The sequence below is a fragment of the Cygnus atratus genome, chromosome 3, assembly GCF_013377495.2.
Source record: "Cygnus atratus isolate AKBS03 ecotype Queensland, Australia chromosome 3, CAtr_DNAZoo_HiC_assembly, whole genome shotgun sequence".
In the NCBI taxonomy this organism is placed as follows: domain Eukaryota; kingdom Metazoa; phylum Chordata; class Aves; order Anseriformes; family Anatidae; genus Cygnus; species Cygnus atratus.
The window spans coordinates 34,249,128-34,274,257 of NC_066364.1; the positions used below are offsets into that span (position 1 = coordinate 34,249,128).

At 40.3% G+C, this 25,130-nt stretch overlaps 1 long non-coding RNA gene across 2 annotated transcripts in view; it reads right to left on the reverse strand.

Moving 5' to 3' along the window:
• The window catches only part of LOC118246253 (uncharacterized), a 74,390-nt gene that overhangs the window by 10,051 nt on the left and 39,209 nt on the right, over positions 1-25,130 (reverse strand). The window contains exons 2-5 of one of the 2 annotated variants that reach the window (XR_004778127.2): positions 13,365-13,469; positions 9,364-9,557; positions 8,867-8,962; positions 7,636-7,718 (exon numbers count right to left, since the gene is read on the reverse strand). This is a non-coding gene — a long non-coding RNA (uncharacterized LOC118246253). The remainder of the gene's footprint in view (positions 1-7,635; positions 7,719-8,866; positions 8,963-9,363; positions 9,558-13,364; positions 13,470-25,130) is intronic. The other variant, XR_004778128.2, reaches the window with a different exon arrangement.

A 25,130-nucleotide genomic window follows, 5' to 3' on the forward strand; every position in this document is an offset into this window, starting at 1 on the left:
CAATAGAATATTTACAGTTATGCCATTATTTATCTCCTCACTTTAGAACACATTCAATTTAATAGTTTGATTAATGTTGTTATAAATAAAATCCGAATTTTAGCCAAATATCATTATTTTCCCCAAATCTGACATACAGATATACAGCAATCACATCAATCACATCTCAATAAACTGCTGCTTAATAATCTGCTCAAAAGTAATAACTTCAAAGTTAATTGGTTGCCTTGATGTGATAGGTTTATTCTTTTAGACATTACTCAGCTAAAAATCCTAAAATTAACATATTGTTCACCTATGTTTTCCTATTTATTTTATGATTGGCAAAGCTAACAAGAATGTTAACTGCACAATGACTGAATACTTGGAACAGAAGTGCTACATCTTAGAAGCAGAAATACTTAATCCAGCAATTAATATGTATTCTCTGCACAAATGTCTTCCTGTCATCCTGTTCTATTAAACTCAAAGGACTGAAGAAAACAAATTATTAGGGCTAGCTCATGATAATCACCTTATATTGTACTTCCCACTGGAGTTCCTTAGGACACCAGAAATTGAACTCAATGGGGTTTTTGGAGGTGTAAGGAACTACTCAGAAGAAACAGATTTCCAAGGTTAGACATCAGGTTCTCTGAAATTGCTCCCTTTCCTGGTAGTCCATCTGAATCATTAATTTTCTTAAAGACTTTCTGCTTCTGAAAATGTGAAGTCTGTCTTGTATTCTCTCTCGATGTTCTCAGTTACTGTCTTTCAAATTACTATTAATCTTCTAGCTTGGATCTGTTCCTGTCACACTCCTTAATGTCATCTTTTTTGTTTTATAAAAGTTGGTGTCTATTTTCTGAAGTTTCCTGTCTGACTCTCTAACAACTTGAAAATCACCCTTTATTGTGATTTTTATTTTCCATTGAATTTTCACCTTCCCATTTCATTTCTTTCTGTTTCTCTCTTATGTGTTATGTTTTGGTGGGATTCTTCAAGACAACTGTTGTATTCAGTGTTCATTGTTATAGCAGTCCTTGAACCAATTGCGGTGTTCTATTAGGCCTAATATAAATAAAGAAACTGCTTCATGAAATACTTGAGTTGAACTTTTTCACCTTGCAAAGGGGAAGTATGTTTTTCATGCAAAGGACTGGCCTTTTATTTTTTTTTTTTTTACTTTGAAATATCAATACCTGTTGCAGCAGCTGTTGCACTGAATTTCTGCTCATTTTAAATTTATACTTAGTTCTTCCACCACACATATGGTTCTCATGTGAATAATATGTAAGGAAAGAGAATTGGTTACATAGCTTAAGTATCACAAAGAGCACAAAGGGTATGATACATGAGTATTCATGAAACACAACATTTAGAGTTGGAACCTGAGTCTGAAGGCTGGGAACTCCAGGAAACTCAGATCTGAATATTTACCCTTGTCCCATCTCACATCAGGATCTGGGTGGGGGAAGTAACAGCTAGTCATGGAAGGGTCTCAGGTTCTCTGAAGAAGCTGGGAGGAGAGCTGTAAATAAGACTGCAAAACTAAAGAAGTAATCCCACAACCACAGAAAACCACATGGATAATAAAGCTAGAACCTTGCAAAAAGGTACAAGCAGCATGAAATGGCATGTGCATCCCTAAGGCCATATTTTTCCTCTGGGAGAGGATGAGCAACTTGTGCCCTGAGAGACACTTGTGCCCTGTGATAGAGAACAGTGTCCCAAGAGCCCTAATTTGACTTAAGCTGTGAAGATGAATAGATACCTGATGAAAGGGATGATTCAGTATGGTTTTTATTAACATGCTAATTTTGGCAGAAATCATCTGCCAATTTTTGTATAGCTGTCACAGGCTGCAGAAATGTCTCTAGTTTTAGTATCTTGACATTGAAAATGTTTTTCTTGCTGCACTCTTCTGATGATTTCCTTAAACCACCTGGGCTTTGTCGACAGTTAACAATTTTAGTTTTCCATATATAATCATTCAATGACTAGTTCTATCCCTCTTTTCAAGACACTATAAAAATAAAATAAAAATTAACAAAGTCTTTCATACAGAAAATGGGTGCAGAAAGAGCACTCTCTGATCACTCTGCCAAGACATAGCTGTTTCATAACTCAAAGTGTTGTACAGCCCATACTCTGCTCGGTACCAGAGATGTAGGTAATCTCATGGTAACAGCTGCTTTGTCGTCTCTCACCGTTTAATTAAGATTTTTTTCCCCATCCTGTTTATTTTTCATCATATTGTTCATTGTTTCCATGGTTGGTCCATTTTTTTTCTTGTCCTTGGTGCCTAATTTTTTCATGTATTTATTTTTTTTCTAAAGGGTTTCATTAAACTTCTTCTTTAAAGAAAACGTTTATTCAGGTGATGCCTCTGCCTTCTTTGGACTGTGAACTGTCAGCACCAGCAAGCTCACTAGAAGTTCACCTGATTATTGAAGAACACTTGGTTTTATTGTGATAATGCCTCTCTAATTGCCCTTATCAGGACAGGGCATAGAGAATTCCCAATCCACTTGTAACTCACAGATCTTATTATCCTCTGCTCATTCAAATGTAATTTTGTTTTCACTGCCTTTCTCAGGTCACATAAATGAGACAGCAGGTTCTTCTTTTCATTACATTTGATGTTTTGACCTCTGTTGCTTGAGGCAGATCATATGCTAAAACCAATTAAAGCCTCATTAGGCTTGTGAGGGAGCTTCAGCAGAGGATACAGGGACCTTTTTTTTTTTTCTTTTTTTTTTTTTTGTGGCAGGTAGACACAGACACAGATTTCTAGGTTGGAAGAGACCTCAAGATCACCTAGTCCAACCTCCGACCTAACACTAAGTACTCCACTAAACCATATCGCTAAGCTCTACATCTAAACGTCTTTTAAAGACCTCCAGGGATGGTGACTCCACCACCTCCCTGGGCAGCCCGTTCCAATGCTTAATAACCCTTTCGGTAAAGAAGTACTTCCTAACATCCAACCTAAAACTCCCCTGTCGCAACTTTCGCCCATTCCCCCTCGTCCTGTCACCAGGCACGTGGGAGAACAGACCAACCCCCACCTCACTACAGCCTCCTTTAAGGTAACTGTAGAGAGCGATAAGGTCGCCCCTGAGCCTCCTCTTCTCCAGGCTGAACAAGCCCAGCTCCCTCAGCCGCTCCTCGTAAGACTTGTTCTCCAGACCCCTCACCAGCTTGGTCGCCCTTCTCTGGACTCGCTCGAGCACGTCCATGTCCTTCCTGTAGCGAGGGGCCCAAAACTGAACACAGTACTCAAGGTGCGGCCTCACCAGAGCCGAGTACAGGGGGACAATCACTTCCCTAGACCTGCTGGCCACACTGCTTCTTATACAGGCCAGGATGCTGTTGGCCTTCTTGGCCACCTGAGCACACTGCTGGCTCATATTCAGCCGACTATCAACCAATACTCCCAGGTCCTTCTCGGCCAGGCAGCTTTCCAGCCACTCATCTCCCAGCCTGTAGCTCTGCTTGGGGTTGTTGCGCCCCAGGTGCGGGACCCGGCACTTGGCCTTGTTGAACTTCATACAGTTGACCTCAGCCCATCGGTCCAGCCTATCCAGATCCTCCTGCAGAGCCTTCCTGCCCTCGAGCAGATCAACACACGCACTTAGCTTGGTGTCATCTGCAAACTTACTGAGGGTGCACTGGACGCCCTCATCCAGATCATCGATAAAGATATTAAAGAGGACTGGCCCAGCACTGAGCCCTGGGGGACACCACTAGTGACCAGCCTCCAACCAGATTTGACTCCATTCACCACAACTCTCTGGGCCTGGCTATCCAGCCAGTTTCTAACCCAGCGAAGCGTACGCCAGTCCAAGCCCCGAGCAGCCAGTTTCTTGAGGAGAATGTTGTGGGGAACGGTGTCAAAAGCCTTACTGAGGTCAAGGTAAACCACATCCACAGCCCTTCCCTCATCCACCAAGCGCGTCACTTTGTCATAGAAGGAGATCAGGTTCGTCAAGCAGGACCTGCCTTTCATAAACCCATGCTGACTGGGCCTGATCGCCTGCTTGCCCTGCAAGTGCCGCGTGATGACCCTCAAGATAATCTGCTCCATGAGCTTTCCTGGCACTGAGGTCAAACTGACAGGCCTATAGTTCCCCGGGTCTGCCCTCCGGCCCTTCTTATAGATGGGCGTCACATTGGCTAGCCGCCAGTCAACTGGGACCTCCCCCGATAGCCAGGACTGCCGATAAATGATGGAAAGCGGCTCGGCCAGCTCCTCCGCCAGTTCTTTCAGTACCCTCGGGTGCATCCCATCCGGCCCCATCGACTTGTGCACATCCAAGCTCCTTAGCAGGTCGCCAACCATTTCCTCATGAATAGCGAAGGCCACATCCTGCTCCCCATCCCCTTCCACCAGCTCAGGGCACTGGGTATCCAGAGAACAACCGGTATTGCCGCTAAAGACTGAGGCAAAGGCGGCATTAAGCACCTCAGCCTTTTCCTCATCCTTAGTAACTAGGTTTCCCCTCGCATCCAGTAAAGGATGGAGATTCTCCTTAGTCCTCCGTTTCGCGTTGATATATTTGTAAAAGGATTTTTTGTTGTCTTTAACTGCAGTAGCCAGGTTGAGCTCCAGACGAGCTTTGGCCTTTCTAATTTTCTCCCTGCACAGCCTCGCTACATCCTTGTAGTCCTCCTCAGTGGCCCGCCCTTTTTTCCAAAGATTATAAACCCTCTTTTTTCTGCTAAGCACAAGCCGCAACTCTCTGTTGAGCCAGGCCGGTCTTCTTCCACGCCGGCTCGTCTTTGGGCACGTGGGGACGGACCGCTCCTGTGCCGTTAAGATTTCCTTCTTGAGGAGCGCCCAGCCTTCCTGGACTCCTCTGCCCTTCAGAACCGCCTCCCAAGGGACTCGGGCCAACCAGCGTCCTGAGCAGCTCAAAGTCAGCCCTCCAGAAGTCCAATACAGCAGTTTTACTGGTCCCCTTCCTGGCCTCGCCAAGAATAGAGAACTCTACCATTTCGTGGTCACTCTGTCCAAGACAGCTTCCGACCACCACATCTCCCACCAGTCCTTCTCTGTTTGTGAAGAGAAGGTCTAGCGGGGCACCACCCCTGGTAGGTTCACTGACCAGCTGCGTCAGGAAGCTATCTCCCACGCTCTCCAGAAACCTCCTAGACTGCTTTCTCTGTGCCGTGTTGTGTTTCCAGGATATATCCGGGAAGTTGAAGTCCCCCACGAGGACAAGCACCGACGATTTTGCAACTTCTGTCAGTTGCCTATAAAACTCCTCATCCGTCTCCTCATCCTGGTTCAGCGGTCTATAACAGACCCCGACCAGGACGCTAGCCTTGCCGGCCTTCCCGCGGATCCTAACCCACAGGGATTCAACCTTATCATTCCCAGCCTGGAGTTCCACAACATCAAAAGATTCTCTAAAGTAGAGAGCCACGCCACCACCCCCTCTGTGCTGCCTGTCCCTCCTGAAGAGCCGATAGCCAGGCATTGCAGCACTCCAGTCGTGGGAGCGGTCCCACCACGTCTCCGTGATGGCAACCAAGTCGTAGCCTGCCTGCTGCACGATGGCTTCCAGCTCCTCCTGTTTGTTACCCATGCTGCGTGCATTAGTGTAGATGCACTTCAGCTGGGCCATCACCTTCTTCCCCAGCCTAGCCATTGTTTCCCCCGGCACAGCTCCAACAAGCCTTGTTTGAGCCCCGTCCCCCTTCTTGCCTAGTTTAAAGCTCTCTCTATGAGCCCCGCCAGCTCCTGGCCTAGGATCCGTTTTCCCCTTGGAGACAGGGACCCGTCTGGGGCCATCAGGCCGGGTGCCGAGTAAAGCTCCCCATGGCGAAAAAACCCAAAATTTCTGTGCTGGCACCAGCCTCTGAGCCACCTATTAACCACGTGAGCTTTCCATGTCCTCTCCGTGCCTCTCCCTTCCCCCGTAGGGATAGACGAAAACACCACCTGCACTCCCGCTCCCTCCACCAATCGTCCCAGCCCCCTATAGTCCTGTTTGATAGCCTTGAGGCTTCTCTTTTCAAGATCATCACTGCCAGCCTGGACTATCAAAAGCGGGTAATAGTCAGAGGGGCGAACCAGGTTTGGAAGCTTCCTGGTAACGTCTCTGACCCTGGCCCCAGGGAGGCAGCAGACTTCCCTATGTGTGGGGTCAGGCCGACAAATAGGGCCCTCCGTTCCCCTGAGGAGGGAGTCGCCCACAACAATCACCCTTCTTTCTTTCTTGGTGGAGGCAGTCCTGAGGCGTGGAGTCAACTTCCTCACCTCAGGCATCCTCCTGGGCAGGCTTCCTACCTCGTCCTCACCCACCGGTCTCTCAAGCTCCAAGGCCTCAAACCTATTGTTCAAGGGCACCTGGGAAGGCAGCGCCGGAAGGGGAGGGCATCTCCTGCGAGGTCGAGAAGGGACCTGTCTCCATTCCTCCTCAACTCGCAGGTCCCCTCCCTCTGCCCGATGGCAACAGGGCAGGGGGTCCACCCCCCTTTGGGGCGTCTCACCCTGGTCCCTCTCCCTCCGGTCCTGCAGGGAGTCGCTCCACCAGTCTATCTCCCGCTCGCACTCCCTGATATCCCTCAACCTCTGCACCTCCTCCTTGAGTTCCGCCACCATGCGGACCAGGTCGTCCACCTGCTCGCACCTCACGCAAGCAGTCCCTCTGCCTCCCGCCGATGGCAGCAAGAGGCTCAGACACTCCCCGCATCCGGAGACCTGAACTGCCGCATGTTTAGACGGGCAGTCGGTCTGGGTGTGTACTGACTTCCTAGAGAAAGCACCGTGCCTGGTGGAGACCGTTGCAGCCCAGCTGACGGGAGAGTGCCGTTAGAGGAGGTGTCCCTATGGGCGGGTGTGAGCGCTCCGCCCTTCCTGCCCGCCCTTCCTGCCCGCCCTGCCTGCGCTAACTGCCTCGCTAACTGCCGCGTCACTCCCTGTTTGCCTCGCTAACTGCCGCGTCACTCCCTGTTTGCCTCGCTAACTGCCGCGTCACTCCCTGTTTGCCGGCCCTGTTAGCCGCGCTCCTGGTCGCTCGCGCTCCCTAAGGGCTGCCTTTGAACGGCCGGGGGGAGGAGCTGTCGCTGACGCTGCTGGCTCCGCCTACGCCTCGTCAGCCTCCCTCACGAGGGCTGCCGGTGCCTGGCGGCTCCCTCACGTAGGCTCGATGCTCGAAAAATAGCCCTGCCTGTCCCGATCCCGCGCTCCGCTGCAGCACCCGTCTGCCCCGGAGCCGGTCTCCTCGGCAAGTGGAGAGGTTGCTCTGTTCCCTGCTTTGGCTAGCTGGAGCCCAGAGAGCTGCCACGAATGCCTCCTCCTTAAAAGTGCTCATGCCAGTTTCTCTTGCAGCAAGGCAGCAAGCCCACAAGGCTGGCTGCTGTAGAGCAGAGATGGGACATCCTGCTGCTAAGGTGGCTGGAAAAGGGCAGGCTCCCAGCTGCTCACCTTCCTCTAAGAATCGGGATCAGGGCTGATGGGAGGGTGTCTTTTGGCTAATAGCATTTCATGCCTGTTGCTGGAGGTGGCACTGATTATTCACAAACAGCACTTTAGCCTTTTAAGTCGGTGCTGACAACACGTTCCAGCATGAAGCTAGAGTGCATGGGGAGGTCCTTTGAAAGAGAAAGAAAGCTGAAGCCTAACTCAGTGGGAGCATTAAATACCTTTTGATAGACTTTATTATAGCATCGTCAAAAAGAAAGATTGTTTTCCACAGCAGTTTTGAACGGACTGGGGAAGGAAGTTCCTGCAGAAAACAAAAACAAAATAACTTTTCTGTTTAATTTTCAAATGTTATATATTTTAGCTAGTTTCATGTATTCAAAGCCACTTTAAAACTTTGTGATGTTTTAAAAAGATATAGAAGGTTCTTTAGAGCAAAAGGAAATAATATGAGATTAATGTGGAGAAAACTAATTTGCATCTTTTACTGTTCTGCTTTTCATGAGGTGGAAAATTGTGAGGAAATTTTTTTTTTCTTCTGCCTCCTGAGACATAGCTTTATCCTACTATATCAAACTTCCTCACGTGTGAGCTGAAAATTGGATTGAAGAATAGTAATTGAAAACTATTATGTGAATTTTGGAAATATTCTGGAATGTTATTCTGAAACTTTTAAATACTAGCAATTTAGGAGTCATCAAGTGCTGTTCCTTTGGCTTTATGCTTTCTGTGATTGCACCTCTAACATTTTAAAAGAAAGGTTCACCCAGCGTGATTGAACTTGGAAGTATATGAAAAATAATGTGGCACCAGATTTCTAAATGTCAGCGGAATGAGGAGAGTAAATTTCTTTTCACTATAATTGGAAACTATGTTAGAGAGAACAAAACAGACTAAGGAATGGTGACCCACTGCTATGTGTTCTGTGTTTCTACAGATTGAGGAAGTTCAGCACTTGAGAGGAGCACTGTGTTGTACCATAATCTAGAAACAGGAAAGAAACCTGTATGGTGTGGCAGTAAATGCAATTTGTAAAAGTGAACATCAGAGGTGGAATGTGCCTTTAATCCACTGTGTTAGTTCATACAGCATTTTATCAAGCATGTTTTAAAAACCTGCTGACTGAAAAATTTGATTCCAAAATTAAATAAGATCTAATGGATCAGCTCATATAGCTATGTGGGCTTTTGTCTTTATGTGGGAAAAGATCTGCACCTTATAGGTGTATGCAGTATTGTGAAAACATCATTCAAGAGGATAAGACCACTTTGGCATGTCAAAAATAAGCTGACTGTTTTCAGATCTCTTTTGATACTTTCTCCCTAGTGAAGTTACTGCAGGCAGTACCTCCATCTCCTCCTCTCCACCCTTTTCTCCCCAAGGCACCTGTCAGTCATCCCCCAAATTCCAGAAAACACAAGGATTTCTTCCAACGTCCTTATTAATACATACATGGGGCATGGAAAAGTTCCACTCTAGAAGATTCTTCAGTTTAGCAGACAGACAGAAGACACCAGTGGCTACAAACTGAAGCTGAAAAAATTTGGACTAGAAACAGGAAACATGGTTTTAGCAGTTGTGACAGTAACTTCTTGGAAACACTATGTGTGCAAAACTTTTTGTTATAATGAATGCCTTTTTTTTTTCTTCCCCTGAAAGTCAAGTACATCATTGATCAAACAACAGTTAAATCAAGGATGTCTTTTTTGTGTGGAGATTAAGTTTCAGTATGCCAATGATTTTATAATATATGGAATCCTGACTGTGGTATTGGAACTTATTTTCTGCTTCTCTGCAAATAATTTTTTATTTATTTATTTTTTATTTTATTTATTTTTTTAACCAGCAACTATGTAAATTATGATGACAGGTGTTAACACACTACTCCCTTGTCAGACTTTGTACACTTCAATTTCTGTTTGCTGAACCAAAGTGATTTTGAAACTTACCTTGGGCTCCCTTGGGCTCCTGAGTTGTCTCCTTCTTTGATCTTTCTGTTGGGACTTCTCATCTCAGACCCCATGTTGTAGTTTTCCACAAGCGGGTCGTCTTTGTCTTGTGGCAGGGATATTTGTTTATCTTCCAAAATAATCCAGTTGCTTAAATACATCCTTTCCCAGAGCTCTGTCTCACAGTTTAATTACTGAAATATATAACAGAAAATGTACAGAGAGATTCCCCAAAATTAGGCTTTACTTTAGCTACCTTTCCAAACCGATTTGTTTCTTCTCTCCTCTTTGTGTTTGGAGGCAGACTTTCTGTCTTTCAAAAATTAAAGAAAGGAAGGTCTTTTATGATACAATCTCTTCTGTCATCTAACCATGTAAAATCTCCATTGTGTCAGCCAACCTTTTATCTGTTACTTAGTTGGCAGTGCCTTCAAGTAGGTTAATTTCCTTCATCTGTCCACCTTCTTTGTACTTAGAAAACTAAAGACCTTCTAAAATCAGCCCTGTGTCACTGCCATTCCACAGCAGAGCAATACAAGCAAAATTACATTTGTCTTGTGATGATGTATGTGAAAGAGCACAGAATCTTACACTGGGATTCTGTTAACTGTACATAGGCTCTTCAAATAGTCATGTCTTTGTAACAGTCATCTTAATTATTTTGAATTAATTATTTCAAGTGAATTAGAATTGAACATTTGGGAAGGGCTGAAATATGTACAACATCAAACTTTTCTATAGGGGGTATTTTTTCAAAGTAGTGTTTATTATTCAGAAAAAATCAAAGATATAGGATCAAAGTAGCTGTACTTCAGAATGACACAGAAGGAGAGCACTAGGAAGAGAATCAAGTATTCTGACCTACTTGAAGGCTCCTGGGCTCTCTTTAAGTTTTGGTTGAATGCATCAGCAATGCAATATTACATCTCTAAAAACCAACATCTTTGGGGGGAGCTTATATCAATGTTAATGTTCTTTAAGGTTGTAATTTCCAGAAAACATGTTTTTATGTAGAGCAGTTAGAATCATAGAACCACAGAATAATTTAGGATGTCAGAAGGTCATCTTGCTGGCATCCTGCTCAAAGCAAGGCTTTGATGTTTTCTTGGGTTGTTGTTAGGTTAGGGATCTGTAAGGGAGGATCTTAACTCCAAAAGACAAAATTTTGTCCTGTTAAGGCAGAAATCTCATCAACATTAATTTATGTCTATTTCAAATAACTATGTGTATTCTAAATTGCTATGAAAATATTTTCTTTTGCACTCTTTATTACAAGCATTATTCTTGATGAATTAATTACTGTCAATATCAGCCAATATTTAAGATCCAGTAAATAAAAGAAAAATTCATGCTGTGATCTCTTGTAGATAAGACTGCTATTACAATTTGCTAACTGATATTTTCATTTTTTGGCCCTATTATATCTGTATTACGTGTAAGAATAATGTTATTTTTCATTTATATGTGTAACTAAAAAAACCAAACCAAACCAAAACAAAAAAACCTCACAACAAGCAAAGCAGGAATTAATATGATTTTTCAGAAAAAAAAAAAAAATCATATGGAAAATACTCCAAAACCTGCAGAACTAAGAGACAAAAATCACTTTTTTTATATATTTCAGTCTCCCCAGTATTTTATAGCAAAGATTCAATTCAGCATTCATTTCAGAGTTGTTCTTAAGAGTTATAAAGAAAGCTGTCCTTTCGTTCTTTAATTTTGCTGTATGATGTAAGTATAAGTCATTCATTGTTCTGTTTGGGCCCTGTTGATCCTACATAAATTAGTTTTTGTTTTCAGTGTTGGCTAGAGGTTTTTTGATAGCTGAAGAAAAGATGATGAGGTTGTTTAGGGTGAGAAGAGGACAAAAGCAAGTAAATATTTTATAATGGTTGTATTTGATCAGATTGTGTCTTCTCTATGCTAATGCACATATAATTCCCCTTCCCAGCTATTCAAAATGCAGCTATCGATATTTTCTTGATCTGGCCATAATATTTTTACACTCTGAATCCTCACATTGATCCCCTTGTTTTGTTGCTGACTGCAGGATCTTATTAAGTTCTAGTGAATGTCTTATTGACAATCTGAATTTTTCACATCCATCTTGAGTCCCCAGTCTTTGGTGCTTTTTCTGCAGATGGAAAATTCTCCTTTACATAAAGTACTGGCCTGGCAGAACTGTCTGCTCTCCTTTTCCCTGAAAATGTACTTCTCATAGGGTGTTACAGCAGGAAAACTAGCTATAAAGAAGAGGAGATAAGAGATTCAACATTTACTTTGCTTTTACTATTTCTTTGTATGAAGTGGAAGCTCTCTTCTCAGAGATTTAGGTCTGTAATTTGTCACATTTTAAGAACTGTTCAGATTTTAATACAATAAACTTAAAGTAGTTATTTGCTGTTGGATTCAAACTAGGCAAAAGTTGCTTCAGTATTATTTGATTTAGAATATGTTTTGTGTTAAACAGTTTCCTTCTCAGAGCAGAATATAAAGGTTTAGACAACTCCATTGAGCTATTACGGCAGCAGCAGATTTTGATTATTTCCCAGTTAAGATCCCATCTCAGCATCCAAATCGGGGAAATTCAACCTCTTGCTATCAAGTCACACATTTGCCACTTTGACTTCTACAAACAAGTGACACCAAAGCTGGAAATACTCCACATTGTTTTTATGGATATTTTTATTTTGCTTTCCAACAATAAACCACTTTATTTTTTAGGCAAGCCATTGGACATTGCAAACAGTAATTATGTATTTTTCTCCTGTCCCCTTTCCTTTTTCTTAACTCTGACTGCAGACTTAAAAGACAACGTACCAAGGAATCTGCCTGATCTAAGTTTTCCTAGAATACAAGTCACTGCTTTTCAACGAGTTGGCCATGCTTCAGATTAATGAAAATTTCCTGGGAAGAAAAAGATATTCTTGATCATATGAATTTGATCAGGCCATTTACAAAACAGCATAGCAGTGTGACATTCACCACTGCACCAAAGAAAACTAGGGAATGAACTAAATGAATCTATTTTCAGCTGTAGAAATTACCACTTTTTCTTTTACTGGCAATCTTCCCAGTTCAATAATGATTAACAAATTAGTGTGTAGCAAACAGTTGTGATACATAAACTTTCTCCAGCTGTTGCCAAGTCAAAAATGAATAAAATCACCAAGAGGCTTACAACTCTTTTATGAGTTTCACTAGAAGCTAAACTTAATTGGCTAACTTAATTTCTGCATTTACAGTCTTGACTGTCCAATATGAAACAGTGAAAGTCACTGAATACTTGACCAAATGACCACCAAAGCCTTCTCCCACAGCTAGAGCTGCCAAATCAGCGAAATGGCTGTATTGATGCATCACAACCAAAGAGGGTTTATCTGGCCTGTATGTATATATAGGGAACACAACAGTGGGTTTGAAGGATGCTGTAATATACAAGGACATGGAGGTTCTATTTGCTAAAGATTTCTGTTTATTACAGATCACCACAAATCACCACTAGCAAGTACACTAAGATTAATAAAGCAAATATATAGTGATAGATAATAAACGATTAGAAATATTATTAGGAAAAATATAGTAGTAGATATTAAAGATATAGAAAAAATTAATAGTAGCAACAGTTAGAAACAGTAAAATCCCTAATATAGCAGCAAATATGAATTGGTATGACAGGTTCAACAAATTTATCAATAATACTATAGTTGTGAATATATTTGTAAATAACAAAGTTAGCAATATTTTGAAAATATACTTATCAAGACCATACCTATCAAAAACATATTTGTCACTTCTATACTTATTAAGACTATACTAATATACTTACAGACGTATATGTTCATAAAATCACTGGTACCGATCACATTTAACCAATCCCAGAAGGGGGCAAGTCAAGGTCATGGTGACCTCAGATAGTCTAATAAAACTGATCTCAGAGACCAGTCTTCCCCCTAGAAGTTAGCCCAGAAGGGAGACCAAAGTAATGGAGAGAGTCTCACTTTGAAGCTGATCCACATCTATGGGATGTGTAGTGCTGCAAAATTTATGGGTCAGTCTGATGTCAGTGTCACGGAGTTAACCTGATATTCAAGTGAAAGTTCAACCTGTTCAAAAATAATATAGAGATATAATATAATATAATATAATAGAGATAGAGATAGATGTAATGTAATGTAATATAATATAGAGAAGCACATGCAGTACAAGAAGTGAGAGGAGCTCCATTTTGGGTAAAAAATCAGGCCCTTTTTTTCCCATTGAGACATAAAGGGGGATTAGGATACCACCACATGCTGTTAATTTCTATCTTCCTTCTGAAATAACTAATAGATGTTGTTGCATCTTATTTTCTCTTACTTTCTTTAAACAAATTTTTATTTCTTACACCAATTCCCACTTTCTCAGGCTTATTTTCCCGTATTTCAGGCTATTCTTTTTCCTTCTCAGGTGATAAGTTATTCCTCAGTTTCTTGTTTCATGTTTGTTGATTAGTCTTCAAGATGTCTCTGCTTCTCAGAATGCCAACTGCACCTCTCAAGGATGCTCCCTGGTTCCTACATCCTGTTCCTAGGTAGCAAAGACCAAGTTCCCAGGCAGAGTTCCCAGGCTGGCAGACATTTTCTCCTGTCAGAGTTTAGCAGCCATTTTATGTCAGTAGTATCTCATCATAGTCAGGTTACCTCTGTAACTGCTCCCATCATGGTACTACTGCTAATAGCATTTTAGCACTGGTTGCATCTCATATTTCATAGCTGCTGGAGATTGAAAGAATTGATAAGTATCAGGAACTCCATCTCACTGCTCTATCTGTGCTCCTTTTCTGATTGCTTTATTTTGAAAACTTCCCACAAAGGTCACATAACCCAGCTCTCAATATGATACTTTCCTTCTCACATCAGTAGCTCTGTGTGTCCTTCACTGCCTTTTCTGTTTTTACTGTCTCCAAGGATACTTCCATAACAGACTTTTTTTTTTTTTGTCCTATCCAATGCCTGTTTGTAACACTGGGAAAATAAATAAATAAATAAATAAATAAATAAGAGCTGTCTTTGGAGAATCTAGAAAATCTAGAGATGTTCTTTGGAGAATCTGGAGATATAACCAGATCTGTTTCTTCACTTGAAATTGTGAACATAGAAAATTCTGAACTCAAAGGCTGAGTTGGAATTTTCTGTCCAGTAAAATTCATATGCAGTCTATGTCCCAGTTCCCTTCTTCAGTTGGTCCAATATATAAACATTCCCTCTAATTTTGAAATTTATTGGATGGGACATGCAAACAGACCATTAATACTGTTTAGTGCCAGTTTCTTGACCAACCTAATAATGTGTTTTCTTCTGACATTGTGCAATATAATTTTCCAGGATAGAGCATAGAAGCAAATACGAAGGTTAAGCCACTTTACTTCATAAGTAGATCTGAGCTAAGAAATGATAACAATGCATTTCTTATAATCCAATTTTAGGGAGATGCCAAAACCAGAATTCTGGTGCTACAGACTTTTTACTTCACACTGAACAGCTAAGAGTGATATCTTGCATCTCTGACTAGTTCAGAAGTCCTGTAAGCAGGTGTGGTGCTTTGACAACATCCATAATGCTTGCTTAAATATTCTGTAGACATCCTTTTGCTTGCAGGCCTTGGAGAGGAGCAAAAGCTGACATATTTGTCTTGTATAAGCTTCATTACATTTTGTTCTGTATCTTTGTATGTGAAATTAAACACAAAATGCATTACTGGTGTGAATACAGACTGGTGTAGGAGTTACTCATTTGACATACTTCTGTACTGAGCATTATGCATTTCTGTATAACATACAACAAAATCTAATGCAATTTGCAAGTTAAAAATATTACATTAAGCTATGAGGTATATGGAGGGACACTAAATTACCTTGTTACATGTGGATATTGTAGATACATGTAGAAGTGAAACTGAAAAGACCATATATTTTGTATAGTGTGACCCATAAGGTCTATATAAGTATTATTATTTGGATATGTCCCTACTGTGTCTTTTTTTCCGTGACCTGTGAGGAATTTTATATAATTTAAGGAGTACGGATATAACTCATTGCCAAGTGCTGTCTTTTTTTTTTTTTTAATACTTATGTTGATATTTTTTGTTGTCATTGTTGAGAACTTTCATTAAATTAGAACAATATATTTACCGGTAATAGCAGTAAAGCTTTGTGGATCAAGGACATTTTATTCAGTATTACAATCATGACATTCACAATTTCTTTGTCCCTCACAATCCAATTTTAAAAATAAAAGTCATGGGTATTTCTTACTAGGTTCTTTTTATTTATCATCTGGGACATTTTTCAAGCTTCAAGAAACTTATTTTCTATTAAATAAATTCTTATGGATTCCTGTGACTTCAGAGCAGGGACTTCACATTAAATATCTACTTTTTTCTAGACTCACTGTAAATTCAAAAGAACCAGAAAAAATATTTTCCCTGTAAAAGCCTTTCTGTTATAGAAAAAGACAGAAAATTGATTGAAATTAAAATTTCTTAATCTCTGTTATGATTCTGGTGTAAACAAATGATTGTTATAGCTTATACTGAGATCAGTGATATCAAAATACATATGATTGAACACCCCAATAGTGATTTGTTATCTTCAAAGCAATTAATATGTATAACATAAAAATTCATGATGTCTTTTCTAGGAAAATACCAAACAGGTACAATCACCAGTTTGCTGTATGACTGTGTAAAGAAATCAAGGGTCTTACTGAGGCCCCTGACATATTTCAGTGGGTGTACTGATCAAATACAGGAGGACTTGACAGAATAATGGCTTTATTGAATGAGGCAGAAATCTAATTCAGTCTTTTTTTTTTTTTTTTTTTTTTTGTTTCTAGTTATCTGAAGCCCAAAGTATTTCTGAACTTGATGCATCATGTAACATTTTTATCTTTAAGACACTTTTCTTCCATGAATACTTTAAAGTCTCTGCGAATCCAAGTTAACTGTCAGCATCTCCAGGAGACATAACTCTGCACTATGAATAAGTGTCAGAAATATGTCCTCTTGTTCCTTTTTAACTTGCTGTATATTAACTATATTTCAAACTCGTTAGTCCTGGTTGTGGAGAAGACATTAATCAACCGTTCCTTGTTTTCTGTCTCTGTGTCACTCATGATTTTGTTTCATCCTCCTTCAGTTGTCTCTCCATGCTGAAGTCACTGTGTATTTCACTTTTCCTCATACACAAACCTCATTATATTTTACTTGCTGCCCTTATTAGTATCATTTTTGGTAGAACTGTACACATTTTGAAATGCATAGACCAGGGCTGCACAGGGTGTTCAAGATGTTTTCCACTTTTCATAATGTTAAGGGTTTCCTTTTCCTTTTCCTTTTCCTTTTCCTTTTCCTTTTCCTTTTCCTTTTCCTTCTCCTTCTCCTTCTCCTTCTCCTTCTCCTTCTCCTTCTCCTTCTCCTTCTCCTTCTCCTTCTCCTTCTCCTTCTGTTCTCCCCCTGTTCCTTTATTCCCAACTACTACATCGCACTTGAACTGCTTTGTGCTGATAAGCACCGAGTTTCCCTTTTCATCAAACTGCTTTAGTCTCAAGACTCCGTTCTTGAGTAGTAGCAGCTAGTGCAAAGCCTGTCTTTATGTATGCAAAATCAATTTTTTCTTCCCCATGCAAATGATTTCCCTATACAGACTACAGTACTACTGAAGCAGACTTTTTTCACTCCTCAATTTATTTTTATTAAAGAATATATCAATCTCATATAACGTACCTATGTATGCTGTTGTACTCATCAAGATGTTGTTTAAGGAAAAAGCAGCACTTTGTGAAACTCTGCATGTGACAGGTAGAGTAGCATTATCCTCAGCTATAGCATTGTCTGTAGCAGAGCTACCAAAATCCTGCATATGGGTGTAACACACATGCCATAACATTATGAACTCCAGCAAGCTATTGAATTCTCTTCTGGAAAGTGTGAGAAAATTCACATGATTGTCATCCACCAATATTAACTCGTGCAAGAAACTGATTAAGCATACCAAAAGGTAGTTGTTTTCTGTTTGTTTGTTTGTTTTTAATGATGAAACAATCACTCCACTTCCTGATCCTCAGGGGACAGCTAGAAAACACCTCCAGAAAAGCAAGCATAGGAAAGCTTTAACTGTGCAAGATACGAAAAATCCCAGGCTGGAGAGGTGTATTAGTCTTAAAGCACATTATAATCTTCCTCTCTTCTCTTGACAGCCCCTCCATTTACCGCTGGTGATAAATAACCTGCCTCACTCTTTTATCCATAGGAGATAATCTCTTTCTCACCTTTCCCTGCTATTATTCTTCCCCCAAAACCAACCTCCGCATTTTACATCTACCTTTTCCCTTTGGTGACTGAACTAACATTATCTAGTTAAATTCAAAGCAGTTTTTCTCAGCTCATATTTGGCTTTAAAATTTGCTGTTTCTAAGCATTTCTAACCCAAAGTTTGCCTCTTATTTTCTAAATAAACCAGTAGGTTTGGACTTTTCCCAATAACCTTCACCACACCAGTCTTGAGGTCAGCCTGTTAAATAGACTCCTTCCAAATGAGCGATTGTTTCATTCACACTAAAAATTCCTGAGCCACCAGGTGCTCCTGTTAAGATTCTAGGTAAGAAGAACTGATCACTAAAAAGACCAAGATCATTTAACAAGTCAGTTACTAGCACTACGTAATTGCACTGTAGAGTTTCAAGGGGGGATATACATTATTCCTCATGTAAATTTATGAAAAGTAATTTTAAAGGAAACATCCATTCATTTTGTTATTTTTTTGTTTTGTTTTGTTTTAATATAGTGTGGCTAATTCTTCAGTTTTCTGAAAGTTTCCTCTTAGCTATGGCTGAGTTTTGCTTGCATATAGGAGCATTTATTTCTATATGAAGGGAATTTGGCTACATGGCTGCTCCCTGAAGGCTGCGAGAGTGGGAGAAAAGTTCGTTTTCTTCAGGGATGATTATTTCTATTTCTTCCTTCACTTGACATATTTACATCTTAATGAAACACAGTGTTCAAAACAAATTAACCTTATCACCAGCACACCTCTCCCTGCTACTATTACTATAGCCTAATTTTAGCACACACTATTAAAAGATATGCACATAGTACTTGTACTCCTTAGGATCAGAGCCAGAAGGCAGAAACTGTGCCTTGAGACATGTTTAGCTTCATGGACTTTTCAATTTCATCAGCTATGACAGCCTTTTGTTTACATAATTTCACAGAGAAATCCAGCTTTGAGTGACATTTTCTGTCTGGGAATATTGAAAAGTTTTACGTTTTGGAAGTAGAAGAATGGCTCGTAACTACTGGAAGAAATCAGACAGCATAGCAGGCTTAGGGAGGGACTTTCCAATACAATCTGGTGGTAAACCACATTTCATTTTTAGCCCACACATCAAACTTCAGGTCAGTGCTAGTGAACCATGACAAAGACAGTCTTCTGCTACCTTTTCAATGTTAAGGCTGACAGTGCAAAACAAAACCAAACATGGCTAGGAGCATAGCAGAAGGAATGGAAAGCAAAATTCTGCGCTTCCAAAAGTATTCAGATTCAAGCAAGAACACTGAGGTGATGAAAATAAAAGCTGAATGTTAAGACATTGTGTTGTGAGTTATCCAATGTTTCTGAGTGATTCTGCGAGATTATTACCAAAATCATTCAAAATGGCTGCTCCACAACATACCCTTTTAAGGATTATTTTAATCTTGGTTCTTAAACTGAAGTAAATCCCTATGAGGGAAATATCTCAAAGAGGTTAGGGCTGATTAAGGTACAGATTCTCAAAGGGCTTTCCATTGCTATAGACTAACAGAGTGTGTATAGGAAACATATCTGGGCTTAATGTGGATGTGTTACTGCTTAAGAGTCTATTGAGGGGAAGGTATGTGTGACTTTTAAGGGTTACTGAGTCCTTGTATAGCATGACATTTTGCAGATCATTTCAGCTGAACAGACCTGTTAGCTGGTAGCCTTTGCTCAAGACTGTCAACCTGAATTGTTGACTAAAAAGAGCAATAAATAACATTTCTGCCTTTAAAATCATAAAATCATAGAATTTTAGAATGGCTTGTGATGGAAGAGACCTTAAATATCATCTAGTTCCAACTCCCCTGCCATGGGCAGGGATGCCACCCACTAGATCAGGTTGGACAGGGCCCTGGACAACCTGGTCTTGAACACCTCCAGGGATGGGCCAACCTGTTCCAGTGTCTCACCACCCTCTGCATGAAGAAATTCCTCCTAATATCTAATATTAATCTCCCCTCTTTTAGTTTAAAACCATTTCCCCTTGTTCTATCATTATCTGCTTAAGTAAAAAAAAAAAAAATATTATCTATATTTTTTATGAGCACCCTTTAAGTATTGAAAGGTTGCAACAAGGTGTCCCTGAAGCTTTCTCTTCTTCAGGCTGAACATTCACAGCTCTCTTAACCTTTCTTCACAGGAGAGGTGCTCCAGCCCCTTTAATATCTTTGTGACCCTCCTCTGGACCTAATCTAACAGATCCATATCCTTCTTGAGCTGGGGGCCCCAGACCTGGATGCAGTGCTCCAGGTGCTCCAATACTCCAATGCTCCAATGCCTCACAAGGGCAGGGTAGAGGGGGACAAAATATTGCTAGGTTCACCTATGCAAAGTCAAATTTTTCAGGTGGGGGTTTGTCTGTTTGCTTTATTCCTTTCCTGTGTATGCCATGGCAGAAAGTCTCTGTGGAGTCATTCTTTGGCAGGTACACTACTTAAAATGTTGTGACCAGTCTTACACATACAAATAGGACCTAAATTCTCAAACATGGTTGAAAGGAACAGTAGTGGTTTGAGGTAGAAACTGGGAAGAAATGAACAGTAGAAATGAACAGTAACTTGTCTAGTAAGAATCTGATGAGTAATGGGGTCCCTTTAAATATTTAGCAGGAAGAATATTGTCAAATATTTGCTCAGTTATATGAAAGAAATAGAAGAGCAAAGCATTGAAGAAACATCTGTTGTGAAAAGTGGCTGTTTTCCCTGCTTCTTCTCTCCCTCCTTTCTTCCTGCTTTCTGTTTATGATTTGATGATTTATTGGCCCAAATTATTTATTTCCAGGTAGTTTCTCCTTTGTTTGTTCAGTTTGTTTATTTATTCATTTTGTAGCAATAGATGTAAAATCATAAAGAGGTACACAGTTATTTCACTTCTAACTACACAAAATTGAAGCTCCTTTCTATTTCTGTCATTACTGGCATTAATAAGCTTCTGTACTGTTTGCAAGTATTTTAACCTACACTCTGGTTTGTCTCAAAGGTGAAGACCTTGAAATACCATGCAGCTGGTTGCAACACTGTAAGATTCTTGGTGATTTCTTGTTATCTTGCTATCAAAGTGACTGCCAGGAACTTAATTTTATTAAGCAGCTGGAAGTTTTAACAACACAGCTGTTAGGAATGGTAATTGCCAGAAACTGGAAGGGAAACAAAACAAAATAAAACAACAACAAAATAAAAACAAGCAAACAAAAACTGCTGTCTATTTCAATATAAAATTAAACTTGTGTTGAAATGTACCTGATGACTCCAAAACCTTACTCCCATTTGATGTCAGTCAGTCCTTGAACCTTTTAAGACTTTGTACGTCACTAAAAGATATTGGAGAATTGGACAAAAAGATATTGGAGAATCTTAGAACAATTTAGATTGGAAAAGACTTTTAAGATCATCAAGTCCAACCATCCAGCTAACATTAAAAGTTCACTGCTAAACCATTCCACACATCTCTTAAATACTTCCAGCAATAGAGACTCCACCACTTCCCTGGACAGCCTGTTCCAATGCTTGACCACCTTTTCTGTGAAGAAGTTCTTCCTGATATCCAATCTAAACCTCCCCTGGTGCAACTTGAGGCCATTGTTTCATGTCCTATCAGTTGTCACCTGAGAAAAGAGACCTGCACCCTCCTCGCTGCAACCTCCTTTAAGGTAGATGTAAAGGGCAATGAGGTCTTCCCTGAGCCTCCTTTTCTCCAGACTAAACAGCTCCAGTTCCCTCAGAAGCTCCTCGTATGTCTTGTTTCCTAGTCCCTTCACCAGCTTTGCTAGTCTTCTCTGTACATGCTCGAGCAACTCAGTATCCTTCTTGTACTGAGGGGGAGAAAAACTGAACACAGTACTCAAGATGTGGTCTCATCAGAGTGAAGTACAGAGGGGCAATCATTTCCCTAGTCCTACTAGCCACCCTATTTCTGATGCAGTCCAGGATGACATTGGCCTTTTTGGCCACCTTGGCACACTTTTGGCTCATGTTCACTTGGGTAGCATCCAATATCCCCAGGTCCTTTTCTGCTGGGCAGCTTTCTAACCACTCTTCCCCAAGCTTGTATTACTGCATAGGGTTGTTATGACCCAAGTGCAGCACCTGCCATGTAGCCTTGATGAATGTCATGTGTTTGGACATGGCCCATTCACCTAGCCTAACCAGATCCCTTTGAAGATCCTTCCTACCTTCAAGCAGATCAACAGTCCCACCTAACTTGGTGTTGTCAGCAGACTTAATGAGGGTGCACTCGATCCCCTCATCAGTATCATTGAAAAAGATATTAAAAAAAAAAACTGATCCCAATACTGAACCCTGGGGAACAGCAGTTGTGAACAGCCACAAGAAAACTGAACTTGCTCAAATCCTCTAGGTGTTCAGATTCCAATAGCTTGTGTCAGATTACATTTTCTCTTGAAACAGCTGTCTTTGGTGACAAGAGCTGTTTAGTTTCTGTGGTGTTTAGATGAGAGTCACTGTCCACGTGACAGCACTTACGAATGCAAACCATGTATTTCAAGTCCACATGACATTTCCAGAACTTAGGAATGCAGTGTCTCAGTTTTCATTTTTCTTATCAGGACAACAACATCAGCAAAAAATTTGAATTCTCCCCTAAGGACACATGTGTCTTTCTCTTCAGTAAAAAAAAAGAAGAGTTAGCAACAAATCTGAAGCAAATTGTGCATTATTTTTTGTCTTCTTTTCATGAAGATCTGCTTATTGATTGTATATTTCTCAGCACACATTTGACTTGAGATCCACTCTGGCAAAGAAAAATTATTCTTTTTTTTTTTTTCCTAATGTTGTCCTGTATATTTTAGTTTCAAAAAATACATTTTCTCCTCCAAATCTTGCATAACCAAACCTCCTACAAAGCCATGCATGCAGTCATTTCATGAGTCCTGTAAACCAGTAATTCCATACATTGCGTTGATATGTCTAAAAGTATGGTGGTGTTTAATACTTCATTCACAGGGCTTGATTAGTATTTCCCAACTTACATTAAACCTCTTTTGTCTATTTCATATTCAGAAGTGATTACATTACTGACTCAAGACTTATCTGTAGGCGTTAGCTATTCCAATGGAAACATTATATTCTGAGAAGAGCCCATTAAAATAGCAGTATGTTATACATTCCAAGTGGCACCAGATTGGCAAAAGAAAGGGTGGCAAGGTATATCAAAAAGGCAGGAAGGTTAAATTATATGAATTTAGTTGGTAAGAGACCTTGATGTTTTTTCCAAAATATTTTTCTAGTATTGTAATCAAAGTATTAAACTTTTCATTTATAATGTAAATAAAAGTACTAGTACACTTGACAAATGTCTCTACTAAATTTATTTTTTTGATTGAAAACTTGAACTTTTTGGTATTTTATTTATTATGTGTCATTTTTTTTCACTAATTATATCTTTTTTTTTTTTTTTATGGGAAATAATTTTTCATCTCTCAGATCGAAAGATGTGAGGTAACCTGTCAAATCAAAGTGCTGCATACATCTCACTTTACCACGTGTCTGAGCTGCTCAATTTGACTTTTTTTTTTTTCCTGTAGATTTGCCTGGACTAGTGAGGTGCAATCAATAAGGCAGGTAACAGCAGGCCATCAAGAATGTGGTCTACTGAGAGAGACCAATTTTAAGGAAACTAGAAAGCATGAGTAATCTGAATTTTTATTGAGCACTGCAGCAGAAAAAAAAAATCTAATGCAAGTTAACTTTAAACTTCCCTAATGCAAAGCGTTTTTGTTGTGTGACCAAATGAACTGTTTAGATCTGTTTGGGCCAGCCCTGGAGCAACCTTGAAGTCATATTCTCTGATGGACATATTTGGGTTTACAGAAGATGTTTTTTCCTTCTAAGTGTTTCAGTGAGAAATGCAAGTTCTCCTAACTTGATGGAGTGAATTTTAGCATTTTACTGATTCACTGAATCACCTTTACTGATTCTTTCATGCTACACTTTTGGTCATTTGATACTCTGATTACCAAGATGCTTTATAGAGATTATTTGATTTATTCCCTTCACATGTATTGAAGGGAATTCTGGAAATCGGGGTGAGTACCGAATGACTGGAGAAAAGTAAATGTACTACTTGCTTTAAAAACAGGCCAACAGGTCAGCCTGGGAAACTAACGGTTGATCAGCCTGGTGTTTGTTCTTGGGAAAACCAAAGAGTGAATTGTCTTGGAACACATTCATTGGGTGCATGTAGAAGGGAAAAATGACTGGAAACAGACAGCATGATTTTACAAAGAGTATATCATGCCTGACAAGCCTGATTACCTTCTATGTGTGATAAAATAACTGTACAGATAAACGAGGGAAGGGCATTAGTTTTCATTTACCTCAACAAGACTTTTACGCTCTCCAGAATAATCTTGTATCTGAATTAGTGAATTACAGTCTGGATGGATGGACAGCTAGATGGATTGAATAGTTGGATAGTTGGGCTCACAGCATAATGGTTAATGGACCACATTCTACCTGGAGGTTGATAACAGGTGGACTATCATGATAGGCTATCGACAGACATGACTTTGCTCCGTGAGGAGAGGTTAAGAGAGCTGACCTTGGTCAGAGTGGGGAGGAGATGGCTTTGAAGGGCACCTAGTGCCTACAAGGAGAATATTAAGAGGATAGAGTCAGGCTCTTCACAGTGGTGCATGATAGGAGGATCAAAGAACACGTGCATATGTTGAAGAGACATTCAGACTGAAAATAAGAGAAACTTTTGAATGAGGCCAGACAAGTAGCGAAGCAGTTTGTATTAATCCGCACACCCAATCTCGGGTTGTGCAGTCTCAAGACCTGAAAGCATAAAGCATAAAGCCTGGCTTGAGCTGAGAGATGGTTTTTCTGTGAGCAGGACACTGATGACCTCCAAAGGTCCCTTCCACCTTGTATTATCTTATTATTATATGTTTACGTGAAAAAGCAATATATGGTAAATGTTTTCTGGCCAAGACATCATTTCAGAGCTGCATTTCTTGAAAGTTAGAAGACAGATGTGTTTAGTCAATTTACTGGACAACTCAATAGATCCCTTCTAGATTATTTCCAAAAGAATGGAAATGAATATTAGTCAGCTTTGTGAGATACTTCTGTACCAGTAGTGCCTCAGTGGTTTTCATAGCAGATATTGAAATACGCACATTTTGGTTCTGCTGACTCTCTTTCAAGTCCTCTGTGCAAAGGGTATTTATGATTGGCTGAATGAAAAAGGAATATTTTAGACCATGTTTTTCTCAACTTCCCCATCCACAAAGTACATATTAAAATCTTTGCATGGTCAAGAGTCATTGGTATCATAACTGATATTTCTGAGAGCTGAGTTGATGGGAAGCACTCTAAGTAAATCATAGACTGGAGATGCCTGTTCTTTAAAGGTTTCCAGATTCTATGGGATGGAAATGGATGAAGTTGAATCCCCAAGGATTTACATC